We start from the raw sequence: 12,206 nt of genomic DNA on the forward strand, positions 1-12,206 counted from the left end.
AACTCGATGCAATCTGGACTGGTATTAATTAAGCTTAATGGATGCAAGTTTTTGCATTAATGTTAAATTACGTGAAACTTCTACGAGGTGCCGTGGATGCATATTTTATTTTCATGGACGACAATGCCACGTACTACATAAGGCTTCACTCGTCAATGACTATCTTGACAGTGAAGATATTCGTCCCACGGAATGGGCAGCAAGATCTCGGGGCATATATCCCACATAACGTGGTTGCGATGCTCCAGAAAATCAAGTTGCATTTTTCCAGCCTCCAAGAATACCTTGATAACTTTAAGATGCTCGGGTTCAAAAATGGCTAGCAACCCTGTCGGGTTTACTCCCCGAAAGACTTGATAAGCAGCAGCTCGAGCATTCGCTATGCAACGTGTGCATGTGCAGAAAGCAACCACATGCTAAAGTAATCATTTTTTTGTGCAGTAACGATTTACGAAAATGCTTAGTAATTTCCGTAATTATTTACATTACTCGCGGGCGTTTATTCTCGTTTTTTTTAAATTGCGGCGTTTTTCTTAACTTTTTTTAAGTAGCATATTCCATAGATATATCCAAAACAGGTGAAATTTTTTGGGAATGACCCATATAAAAAGTTCTTTAAACAAAAAAAAATCTGTCAATTTTTACTTTAACGTTTTTGGACTCGGGGGCATCGAAACGTGGAGAAATTCAAAAAAAAAAAAAACTTTGGGCTTTTTATGTATGGATGGGGTACGATTTTTTCACCAGCTTTGAAGCTTAATAACTCCTGTACCTTTTGTCGAAAATTTCTGGAATTTTGCAGGGATGTTTGTGTATTAGGAGCGTTGGTGTTATTGTATTTTGATGGTTGAAGGTCGAGGGAGTGGGGGAGATGGAGGGAGGTGACGTGTCGTATCTCGAATGGGGTCGACTTGTAAAGATTTTACTCGTTGTTAGCATTTGCAATTTTTTTTTTTTTTTAATAAAACTCTGATCTACCCTCGAAATTGAGCTTTTGCCATTTTATAATAATAAAAAAGTTTTTTAAATAAAATCTCGTAATCAGATGGCGCCACACACAATTTTAACGTTTGACCAGGAAAGTTATACAAATCGTTGCTGGATATTTAACATAACCGTTCAAAAAACTTACTTTATTATATAGCGGATACTCCATCGCCCGGATTAGTTCATAGTTCGTTAAATCGAGGTTTTACTGTAATTACCAATAAGTACAGTACCTAGTTTTAAAGGTCCTGTTACAAAGACTTTGGACTAATTCTATTTAATTTATCTACAATCTTTGTAGATTGTAGATAAATTAAACAAAAACTTGAGGTCCAGTTAATATATTACTTAATATATTGACTAGACCTGACGATTTTCAGCAAAATTTCAAAGAAAAATTAAAAAAAAAAAAACTACATACCAACAACTAAAAATTGCTTAGTCCTCGGCGAGTCACGTGAGAAGGCAAGGTCACGTGCTTTGAAAAAAATGATAGTGTTGCCAACTTTCATACAAAAGACTATTATTCTGTTTTATACGATAATTATTTTTTCGGTATTTACATCTTAAACATTACGCGCTGTTTTAATTATTTAATTCTCTCGATATTATTTACTTAAAATAAAGCAAAAAAAAAAATGTTAATAATAAACCGAGGAAAATAATGAGATACTATCGATAGTATTATCTATCATCGAATTCTATGGGGACTCTTGTAACTATCAATATTTTTCCTATCGATAGTATTCAAAGTATTATCACTTTCGCTTATCTCTATGGGAGACCCGGAAACGTATGAAACGGATAAACATCTCCAGAAATTTTTTGCGGGTGGTCCATCCCACATATATTGGACTCAGTCCTTCACCACCGACAGCCCATTTGGGCCTGGCCAAACCCTGATAGGTAGAATAAAAGCCGTCTTAATATCCACAGGAAGAAGAGTTTAAAAAGGGGGACTGGCCATACACTACTTGTCCATAACTTATTGTTATTCAGATCAACACTATCATTTTTTTTTTACATTGCGATTAGCCATCAATAAAATTTCTTTCATAATGTTAACCTTTTTAATCAATTTACATTTTTTTACTCGACTACACAAGTAAACTAAAAATGTTTCAAGTAGTAATTGGATAAGATTGTTTTTCGGTTTGATAAAATAAGGTTATTCAACACGATAGCGATTTTTCAAGAAGGAATGCCTCACGGCAAGGCTTGCTACAAGAAATTGGACCTTGTTTAGGTACTAGACATATGAAACCGTGAAAATGCCACGCGGTCAGTCCGTTGGTCAGACAAGAACCCGCGACCAACTTCAGTATTTAGCGGTTTTACCCCTTCGGCCACTAGCGAACTCCCGAAATGAGAAAATTTTAGGAACTGGTTGCGTGACCGGCTGAATTTCATCTCTAATTTAAATCTTAATGAAACCCTTTTATTTAAAACTCAGACTAAGCATTCGTCGTCTGCTCCGACGCAATTTGCATGACTTAATTTGATGGAAGAACGGCACGCTTTCACGTCGCCATATTTGAACATTAAAATCGATTACATAGAATTCTAAACAGAAAAGTTATTGTAAAAATACATTTTAATGAATTAAATAATTTTTATATTTTTTAATGTCATTTTTTTTACATATTAATGTATTCATAATAAACAAATTTAGTTTTATTTTTAAATCTGTAAATGCATTTTGTAGAGTTGGCAACGTCAGTTGTATGAACACAATCAGAAGAAATCGTTAAAACAAGGTATGGTGGTCTATGTACTCTGCATGCTTTATTTAATCAAAAATTAAATATAGAACGATTTATTTAATGTTTTCGAATATGAAATAATAAAATAGATTTGATATTTATATTTTCATTACTTTAAGATTGTATACTAAACTAAGGGAAAGGGCCTTTAGATAAATATCCATGCCATATGATTAGTAGGGGTTACTTTTAGGTAAATTTTACATATGTAAATATATATATATCGATTTAAAAGTAACTTCTACCCAAAAGTGCCAATAGATTGATCATTTGATACTGAACTTTCATTAAATTTTTGAATGTTTATATATTTAAATGCTGTTTACAGTTATTTAAACAGTATTTACAAAACAAAAAAAGTGTTTATGCAGATATTGTATGTAATATATTGTATATATACATGTTTATAAGTATATTGTGGATTAGATGTGTCATATAATTTAATTAAGCTTATCATATATCATCTTTCAGGACCGCAGCTGTAAGAGTTAAGAGGGTCTTTTTAGCAAATTTGTAATAGGTTCGGCCAGGCCTGCAATCGAGCGGTGAGGGACGGGGCCTCGACGTATCCGGATGGACCACCCTCTGAAAAATTCTTGGGGTTTTTTGAATTGATCCCGGGTCCTCGGGAGTGGTAGGATGAAACCTTAACTGCTTGGCTTTCTGGCTGTCAAATATCATTGTGGCATACTGATGGCGAATTAATTGACTAGATCTAATAGTATGGCAATGCTTCCTGTGTGTGTAATAATGCTTTGATATAAATACAAGAAAATACTGATTAAATGTCCTAGAAGTAACTTCCACCAGTATAGTTTAATATTTTAATGCTGAATTTGAATTGACACTTGCCACTCTATTTGTCTCTTTTCTAATGAATATCTATAGATCTTAATATCAATAATTATCTTAACCAATTGTCTGTTATGGTCTTGATAACCCAAAATAACAATTGACTTTATTAGTTCTTCATGTTCATTGTTCTCTTTAACTTTCTGTTAAATTTCAGCCATAAAATGTGGTATTAGCTGTAATGCATAACATAATTATAGAAAAACAGATAAGTAAAACTGAATACTTCCTTGTTTCAATTTTACTTATTAAAACAATAACTATTGTTTCAATTTTACTATACAGTATCAGACCAAATATCTGACAAGCTTGAGACTGGAAGTGATCTGAATTTTTGGATTTTCTGGATGTGGGCTAAATGTATACTTAATTAAAATATAAAATTAAGAACAAAATTGTATTTAACTGATAAAAATTAATGCATGGCCTGTTTGATTATTATTAATCCTCTTAAAATATAGAATACTCTGTGTAGTATAATATTTAGAATGAAAATTAAACAAAGAAAACAACGTAACAGAAGTAGCATCGTGCAACATGTATGCCACGACAAAATCAAAACAAAGCAGCCGAGTCGTGAATTACAACTGGGATATAACCTGCCAAATTCAAAACTAGTCAGTTTTTCTGGTAATTCTGTATCTTTGGAAGCCAGTTAATTGGTCCGTTACTATATTTGAACTAGTATTTGAGTGAGCAAGATCGATTGGTTGGTAGTAGTCTGAATGTCGTGTAATTATTTTTGCACCCAGGTAACCTATTTAAAAGATTGTATACAACATAAAAAATCAAATCATAAATGAGCAAAATGGTTTAAATTATAGAAATTGTTTACTAATCTTATTAGCTGCTATATTATTAATATTTAAAATAAGATGTTTTATTATATAAAAGTACTTTATCCTTGTTGTTATATGACTTTGATAAAAAGAAAAGAAGCAGTTGTTTTTATTTATTATTCATTAATAAATTTTGTAATTAATTGCAAAAAGTATCAATTTATTACATTTGTTTCTTAATAAGTTTCTAATTTTTATAAAATATTAGAAAACTGTAAGAAAATTAGTTAGAAATTAATTCCTTTTTTTTTTTTTTTTTGATTACACAATTGAAATTATTAAAATGATAAATGCTACAAATTAATTTACAGTTATAAGTTTTACGTAGAATATTTTTAAAAATAAAATTGTAAAAGCTAGCATATAATTTAAAAAAATTATAGTGTGATTATGATTTAAACAGTCTGATTTTAAAATAATAAAACCTTATAATGTTTTATTCTAGGTGTAAAAATTAATTCATTGGATACATTTGTACAAGTTTAAAAACCTGTGTACAAAGTTAGTCTCTAGCTATAGTAATGAAAACGGTACTTGTGTGTTATTTACGTCAAAATATAAATAATACGCAAGTGCCGTTCGCTCGTTCACTAAATAAGTTGTTAAAATGTACAGTATTTGTATAGGTATTGTACAAATACACTTCAATTGTAACATTCAGTTGATTTTTAGTACAGTATTAGTTTTTGTTTCAATTGATTATTAAATTTTGGTGGTTAAAGGTTGAGGAGGTCGTGTGTCATGTCCAGAGTTGCACTGAACTTAATGAACATTTTACTCATTATTAGCATTTACAGTTTTTTTTATAAAACTTGTCTCTAACTTCAAAATTAAGATTTATTATTATTAAATTGCAAAAAGAATATAAAAAATTTTTTTAAATCTTGTAACATATGGTACCCCACACAATTTTAACTTTCTAAGAAAGTTATGCAACTCTCTACTAGTTTTGAATTAAATTGAATTGGAAAAAATATATTTGAAATATTGGAATAATATATGGAATAATCCAATATTGGAAATATATATATTTATTTTTCCAATATTTTACTTGTTTGATATAAATCACATGATTTTCTGATCAATAAATCTCATTTTTTTATAGAATTTATATCAGTTTTAAGCTTTTATAACTCCATTTAATGAGTTTTTTAAATTATTGAAGTTTTATTTTATGATTTAAATCATTTCTTAAATTGTTCATTCATGTAGAATTTATTAAATATGATAAATTTCCTTATATCTGTAGCATGTTCAGCAAATTGTCATTTAATATTTAAAGTTTTTTTTTCCATCAATGTTTTCTAAGAAATTCTAGATTTTTACATCTTTTTTATAGAACTCAGTGAACAAACAAGCCATCCATTATTACTAATATTTGATATCTGAAAATATCTTATGAAGTAGTATTAACTCTTGCAAATGGTAAACACTACTCAGTAAAATGTTAGTTTCAGCGTTGAATTAATGTTTAATTTAATAAATGTTGCGTTAACGTTTGACTGATTTTTGTGGAATTTTCAAAACTAGATAAGAGTTAAAATAAAATAAAAATGCATCTAAAATTTAGAAAGAATAATTTAAAATGGTAGAGGAATGATATATTTAATGATATATTTGGAAAGTGAATTGGGAGTTCTATTTAATATTTAATGAGTACTGTAATTTTTATATATTTACATCAAAATTTAATAATTTTAATATTAATTTAATTTAAATCCGTGTTGTATATCCACGTCAGAATTTAATAATTAATTATCATTAAAATTTTATATTAGTTTGAAAAATTGTCTTTCCGAGATTGATCCATAAAAATGTTGAAGTCTTTCATGAATTATATATTCGCCACTCTTTTCTACTTGTAGCTAAGCTGCGAAACTGTTAGAAAATGTGAAAAATATTCACAATTGCAGAAATACTATTTATTCAGTTCTAAGCTGTCTTCATCCTTTTTCTTTCTGTATTTATAAAGAGTAATAATCTTGGTTTGAGTATTCATCCTTTCAATATGTTTCTACCAATAGAATTATTTAAAGTTTATACTAGGTACTGTTAGTTTCTAGTAGTTTAACAGTTGATTTTCTTTCTGTATGCAGAGGGGAGTCAAAAAATATTGCACAATATTTCATTATATTAGAACAGAAATGGGTGAACTTCAAACTCTATAATTCTTCTGTGTAGTCCCGTTGCTCATCAATTGTGACTTGCCACTGTTTTGGGAGGTCTGCTATTTTGTCTGCTCTTCATTTTCATCAAGCTCCTGGATGTTCTGGGTAACAGCAGCGTATAGTGTGGCTATGCACATAAAATAAAAATGGGACGATCATCGAGACACCATACATTGATCTACAACAGAATCACATGAACTTCAACAAGTGTTGCATGAATCTCTGTCAGTGTTTTTTTATATAAGGAATGATTGTGATCAACTCCTGGGATTCTCTGGACTAAACAATTAAATTTTAATCTTTTTAATTAATTAATTAATTAATTATTGTATATTTATATTTCAATACATTTATGCAATGAATTTAAAAACTGTATTTAAATTGAAAAGTTTTATTATAACAAATGCATTTGTAAATTATTGATCGAAATGGCAGAAAAATTTTCTTTTGACAAATTGCAGCTTGAAAGTAATGAGTATATTGACCAAATTTGAATATGTGATGATTGCCTTAAAGCCAAATGATTTGTGTTTCAAAACAGAGGCCAATAGAGACATGGGATTGTTTATAAAATAGAATGAACTTAGAGGAAAGTCATAAATTGAATTGAATTAAAACTTTCTAAAAAATGTATGAATGTTTTTGTCAGAAAGTAACAACTTTAAGCTATTGTTCTGCATTGCATAGTAAAGTCCTTACACACTGACTTGTGAGCGATGCATAAGTCACACAGTAAGGAATGCAGCACAAAGATAGGAAAATGAGAAATACGCATTTTACCGTGTATGCTTGAAATGCAAATTAGCATTTTATGCAATCTTTTCTTGTTATTTGTGCATGTAGGATGTCTTTTTACTAAATGAGTTCTTACTAAATGACTGTTACAGAACCATGTAATAGTACATGCTCTGTAATAGACATTTTTCTCGTATCATGTATCGTTTTCAAGACTGGAGTGTTAACTTCTCTATTTTACCAATATAGATGCCTTAAGCAACATTGTCTTGAAGCACATAGTCACTTTACTATAACTATATGTCACATTCGTAATTGTATCTTTGTCAGTTACAAGGGTAAACTATAGCTTTGTCAGTTATGAGGGTATGAAAGACTTTACTATTGCACCCTGTATATCCACACAGTTTGGAAGTTACATTTAGATGAGGTGTTAGTTTTGGCCATAGTAGCTATGGTCTAAAGTTCTTTCAATATCCTTTTGCTTGTTGATTTCTGACAAATGCAAACAATTTGTCCCTTGAATCATTCTGATTTTATAGATAGATTGAATACATACTTGCTGCAATCTGGGTTGATAGCGATCCTTTGTTAGTGTTAGGCAAGTATTTAAAAAGTTATCAGTCTTTTGGGTTTGATTATTTCTCTAAAGTAACAGTCAGCAACCGGTGGTCCAGGACCATTGATGGTCCGCAAGAAAATTTGGGTGGTCCATGGAGAAATTTGAACATTGATCAACTAAAGGTTACGTGAAGTATTATGAAAGAAATGCAAAATGCTTAGTTGCTTTTTTCACTCATTGGGATTTTTTATTCAAATCTAAAACCAAAAACGACATGACTGTTATCAATAAATAATGAACAATAAACAATATTGTGAGTGCAATCGTTGTCCTTCGTGGAAAAGCGCTAAGAATCCATAAACTTGTTTCAAACAAGCAGCAATGAACTTTAGGCTTGCGTTAATTTTTTATAATTAAACATGCAAATTTCATGTTAATATAGTAAAATTGAACTTAAGATATTTATTCTACAGATTTTGTATCATTTAAAAAAATTCATGATAGTGGTGCGCGGGATTCAAAATTGTGACTTTAGTGGTCCGTGAGGTCAGAAAGTTTGCCGACTGCTGCTCTAAAGGGTAAGCTTTTCCTGCCTACAAATATAGCCTGTCCAAGGCTGTAACACAGAAGGATGACTAAACTGGCAAAGTATGAATTTTTTTCTATGTTTATTTCTTAGAGTCACTGCTGTTAAAGAACTCTAGTAACCAGTTGCATAACTTGCCTGGCAAACAGATTTAAAATTGCGGTGGCACCATCTGTTATAAAAAGTTTTTTAATACCATATTATTACTTATTATAAAAGTGGCAAAAAGTTAGCTTTGAGGGTTTTATAAAAAATTGTAAATGCTAATAACAAGTAAAATATTAAGTCTGACTCCACTCGAGATGGGGGACATGATCCCCTTTATTTTCCCACCCCCTTGACCTTTAACCAGAAAAATTTAATAGCATTGACCCCTTAATACACAAACCAAATGGCTTTTTCAGCGCATCAACGATTACAAAATCAAAATATCGAAAATACCCACATCCTGCAGTATTAAATATTCAGCAAAGATTTAATTCATTTTTGTAGAAGTAAAAGTAAACAAGCATATCCATCTGATTAGTGTGAAAATTTGCTTTTATCTTTAAAAATCAAGATTACTTATTGTGATGTGGTCACAACACCAGCTGCAATTTTAATTTATATATAAATAAATAATATCTAGCCTCAATTTTTATCTTTCTAACTCTGAAAACTTAATGCAATTGAATTTTAGAAATTTATACTTCAGTAAATATAAAAACATTTAAATGATTAAATTCAAGTGTTTACAGATGCACCTCTTAATGATAGACCACGTATTTGGCAGAGGTCCCATAAGATTATAATGGAGACGAAAAATTGGTAATCACCCATATCTTTTCTACATTCAGATACATATGTAAACTGTACACGTGATGAATATTTCAGTAATAGACTGTACCGTGTAAGTTTGATTAACAGAGGGACTTAATGACATATTTCACCAAGCGTATCCCATCATTAAGAGGCACATACCTGTATTTTAGATCAGATAAATAAAATAAATTAAAATTTAAACTAAAATTTCATTAATTCTTTACAGGGCTGATTGGACATTTTTATTAAGATCAGAATGTGTTCGATCGATCTCGCCTCTCCAAATTTTGCTAAGTAAGTAATTTGTTTTAAATTATTGAAATTAATATAAAAAATGCAAGATTAGTATTATAAGTCTGTTTGAAAATACAAAGTTTGCATTCTGTATACAGTCAAACCTTGATGTACTATCTTTCTAAATAGTACCGCCCTCATAAAGTATCGATGAATAATTGTGGCACTTGATGGAAAAACTACGCATCTGCAAAACTATAAAAACCCGTCTACACCCAAACAGATTGTTTAAAAAATTTTGACAATTACAAACCTCTGACCACACCGACCTTTCATTAGCAGCTATTTAGCTGTCATATAAAAAAATCAGCAATAAAAATGTCCCAAACACAATATTTGGCAACTCCTTTTGTGTCCCGCCAGAGCCATTGAAAGGGTCGCAAGCTTGTTGAACTGCCAAGATTGGGCATGATTCAAAAATGTTACATATAAAGTTTCTGGTGATTTACTGCTTGCTACCAGACATGCCAATCTTCCAGGTGGGCTAGATAGTGACTGCCCAACTAATTGGTAGTGGTGAATGATACCTTTAGTTCAAACAAACTGGTTACAATGACAACATCATTACTTATCATTACGTTACTTTGAAACCTATAAACATGCTGAAATTTAATACAAATTCTTGTTTGGTTAATTTAAAAATAGCAATTGAATAAATTGTACTTAAATAATTTATTATTTACTGTATTTACTGGGTATAAGACGATCTCGCGTATAGGACGAGGTGTGACTTAAGAGATCAAAATAAAGAAAATTAGATTTATTAATACAATTCTAATTTTAATTCGTTTAATCACAAAATATTATCAAATGCATGTATTAAGGCAAACATGATTGTTTACCTTAATACGTGATGAATGGAAAACAAAACCAAAACATTATAGTGAGTGTGACTGGAAAAAGTTTATTTTTAATGATTCAGAATGTGCTAATATTCATTAAAAATAACAGTTTAACTAATATAAAATAACTACATTTATAATCATTGCTAAGTGATTTGTATTTCATTAATGTTTTTATAAATAACGAGAAACTATTTTCTGCGAACGAATGAGATGCAACACAGTTTTTAATTGATGGATGTAGGATTAAACCAATAAACAAAGGGGTGTGTGTCTTAATTTGTTTACAGTAGGTGCCAACTTATGATAAATAGACTGTAGACCTATAATGTCAGCATGAAGTATACACGGTTCACAGAAATTATTGCAAAAACACAAAGAATCCTTTGTTCGTGCATATAGGACGACCTAGGTTTTTGAAGCAATGAAATAATTGAATGAATAAAAACCTCATCTTATATGCAAGTAATATGGTAATTAATTATTTTGTTATTAGTTGCCTCGGTGTAACTTGTAAGTCACTAATTACATGAACCAGGAGCTAGATTCACAAACACCTCGTATCGTAACTTATGAGGACATTCATTGTAAGTTGCCAGATGCAAAAAGTCTTGTATTTGCAATGCACATTGTAAGCTACAATATTGTAAAAAGTCTCGTAACTACTACGATATCGAAGAGCTCTCGTAAGTCTAGGTCTAAGTGGTTGAGTATTTGGTTCTATTGATAGATAATCAATTCTAACGTGTTTTTCTTATTATTTCTTGTAAACTTTTCTGATTTGAAATAAAATGCTACCTTTGCTTAGACCACAGGTTAAATACCACGTGCAGTGAGGAAATTCGAAAAGAAATGTTTTCCTATTAACTCTATTAAAACAGAGGTGGTTGCTAGTGATATCATAAGACACACTCTCATTACCAATTCCTGTTTTATCATAAGTGCTGTGATTTGTTTTGTGAATATGAAGTATAAACCATTGTTAGTTTCTAATAACTTTACAATATTGGAGAGATACTATGTTGTATCTTACGAGATGTTCATGAATCTGGGTTCAGATCTGTATCGTTTGCATAATTGGATACAGCAAATTAGGACTTTTACAGCTAAACCAATTACTAAATTTGGAGTTATTTTGGTATATGTATAGTAATTTATTTGAATGAATTAGTGTTTATATATTTTTTTATTTTATAGATTAATTCACTTAGATTTAAAAGGAGCAGCTCCAAAATTATCTTACTGTGAACAGGTAGGTATTTTAATAGAATAATAGTATTTATTTCATTAATAAAATGTATTTAATGATCATAAATATATTTTTCTATAGAGTAAGTACTCTATAGAAAATGATGATTAATTAAAACATGAAGTACTAGATAATGTATTTCATGTTTTAATTGTATTTCATGAATTCTAATTTACTGTTTACATTGATTATAACAGTAATTTTCTTTATATTAAAAACAAAATGTTCGTACCCACCGAAATTGTAACCGACACTTTACAAAGAAGCAGTGTGTAAATAGGTCACACCAGGTCACCTATAGGGTTACAATTCTTTCCTCAAAAGGACCACTGGTAGAACATACTCTGTGGACTTGGCATGAATTCATGCAAAGGGTTAACAAAGAGGAAGGAAGGACTTTGCATGTGGATAGAAAACACAAAAAAACTTTACTTTTGACTTGGACTTGGAGTCGATGAGACAGCTGTTAGTTTGCTCCCATAGAAACTATTCTTTAAATTTGATTTTTGAAAAATAACCTTTGGTTAT

The 12,206-nt window shown here is 30.2% G+C and overlaps 1 long non-coding RNA gene across 1 annotated transcript; it reads left to right on the top strand.

Annotated features, from left to right (window-relative positions):
* Positions 1 to 2,680: 2,680 nt before the first annotated feature.
* On the top strand, positions 2,681 to 11,681 carry LOC111616165. The gene is made up of 3 exons (XR_002755201.1): positions 2,681 to 2,744; positions 9,520 to 9,587; positions 11,627 to 11,681. It is a non-coding gene; the product is annotated as an uncharacterized LOC111616165 (long non-coding RNA).
* Positions 11,682 to 12,206: the final 525 nt, after the last annotated feature.

Source organism: Centruroides sculpturatus, unplaced genomic scaffold, assembly GCF_000671375.1.
Source record: "Centruroides sculpturatus isolate CEXI.00-Female unplaced genomic scaffold, Cexi_2.0 scaffold3022, whole genome shotgun sequence".
NCBI lineage: Eukaryota > Metazoa > Arthropoda > Arachnida > Scorpiones > Buthidae > Centruroides > Centruroides sculpturatus.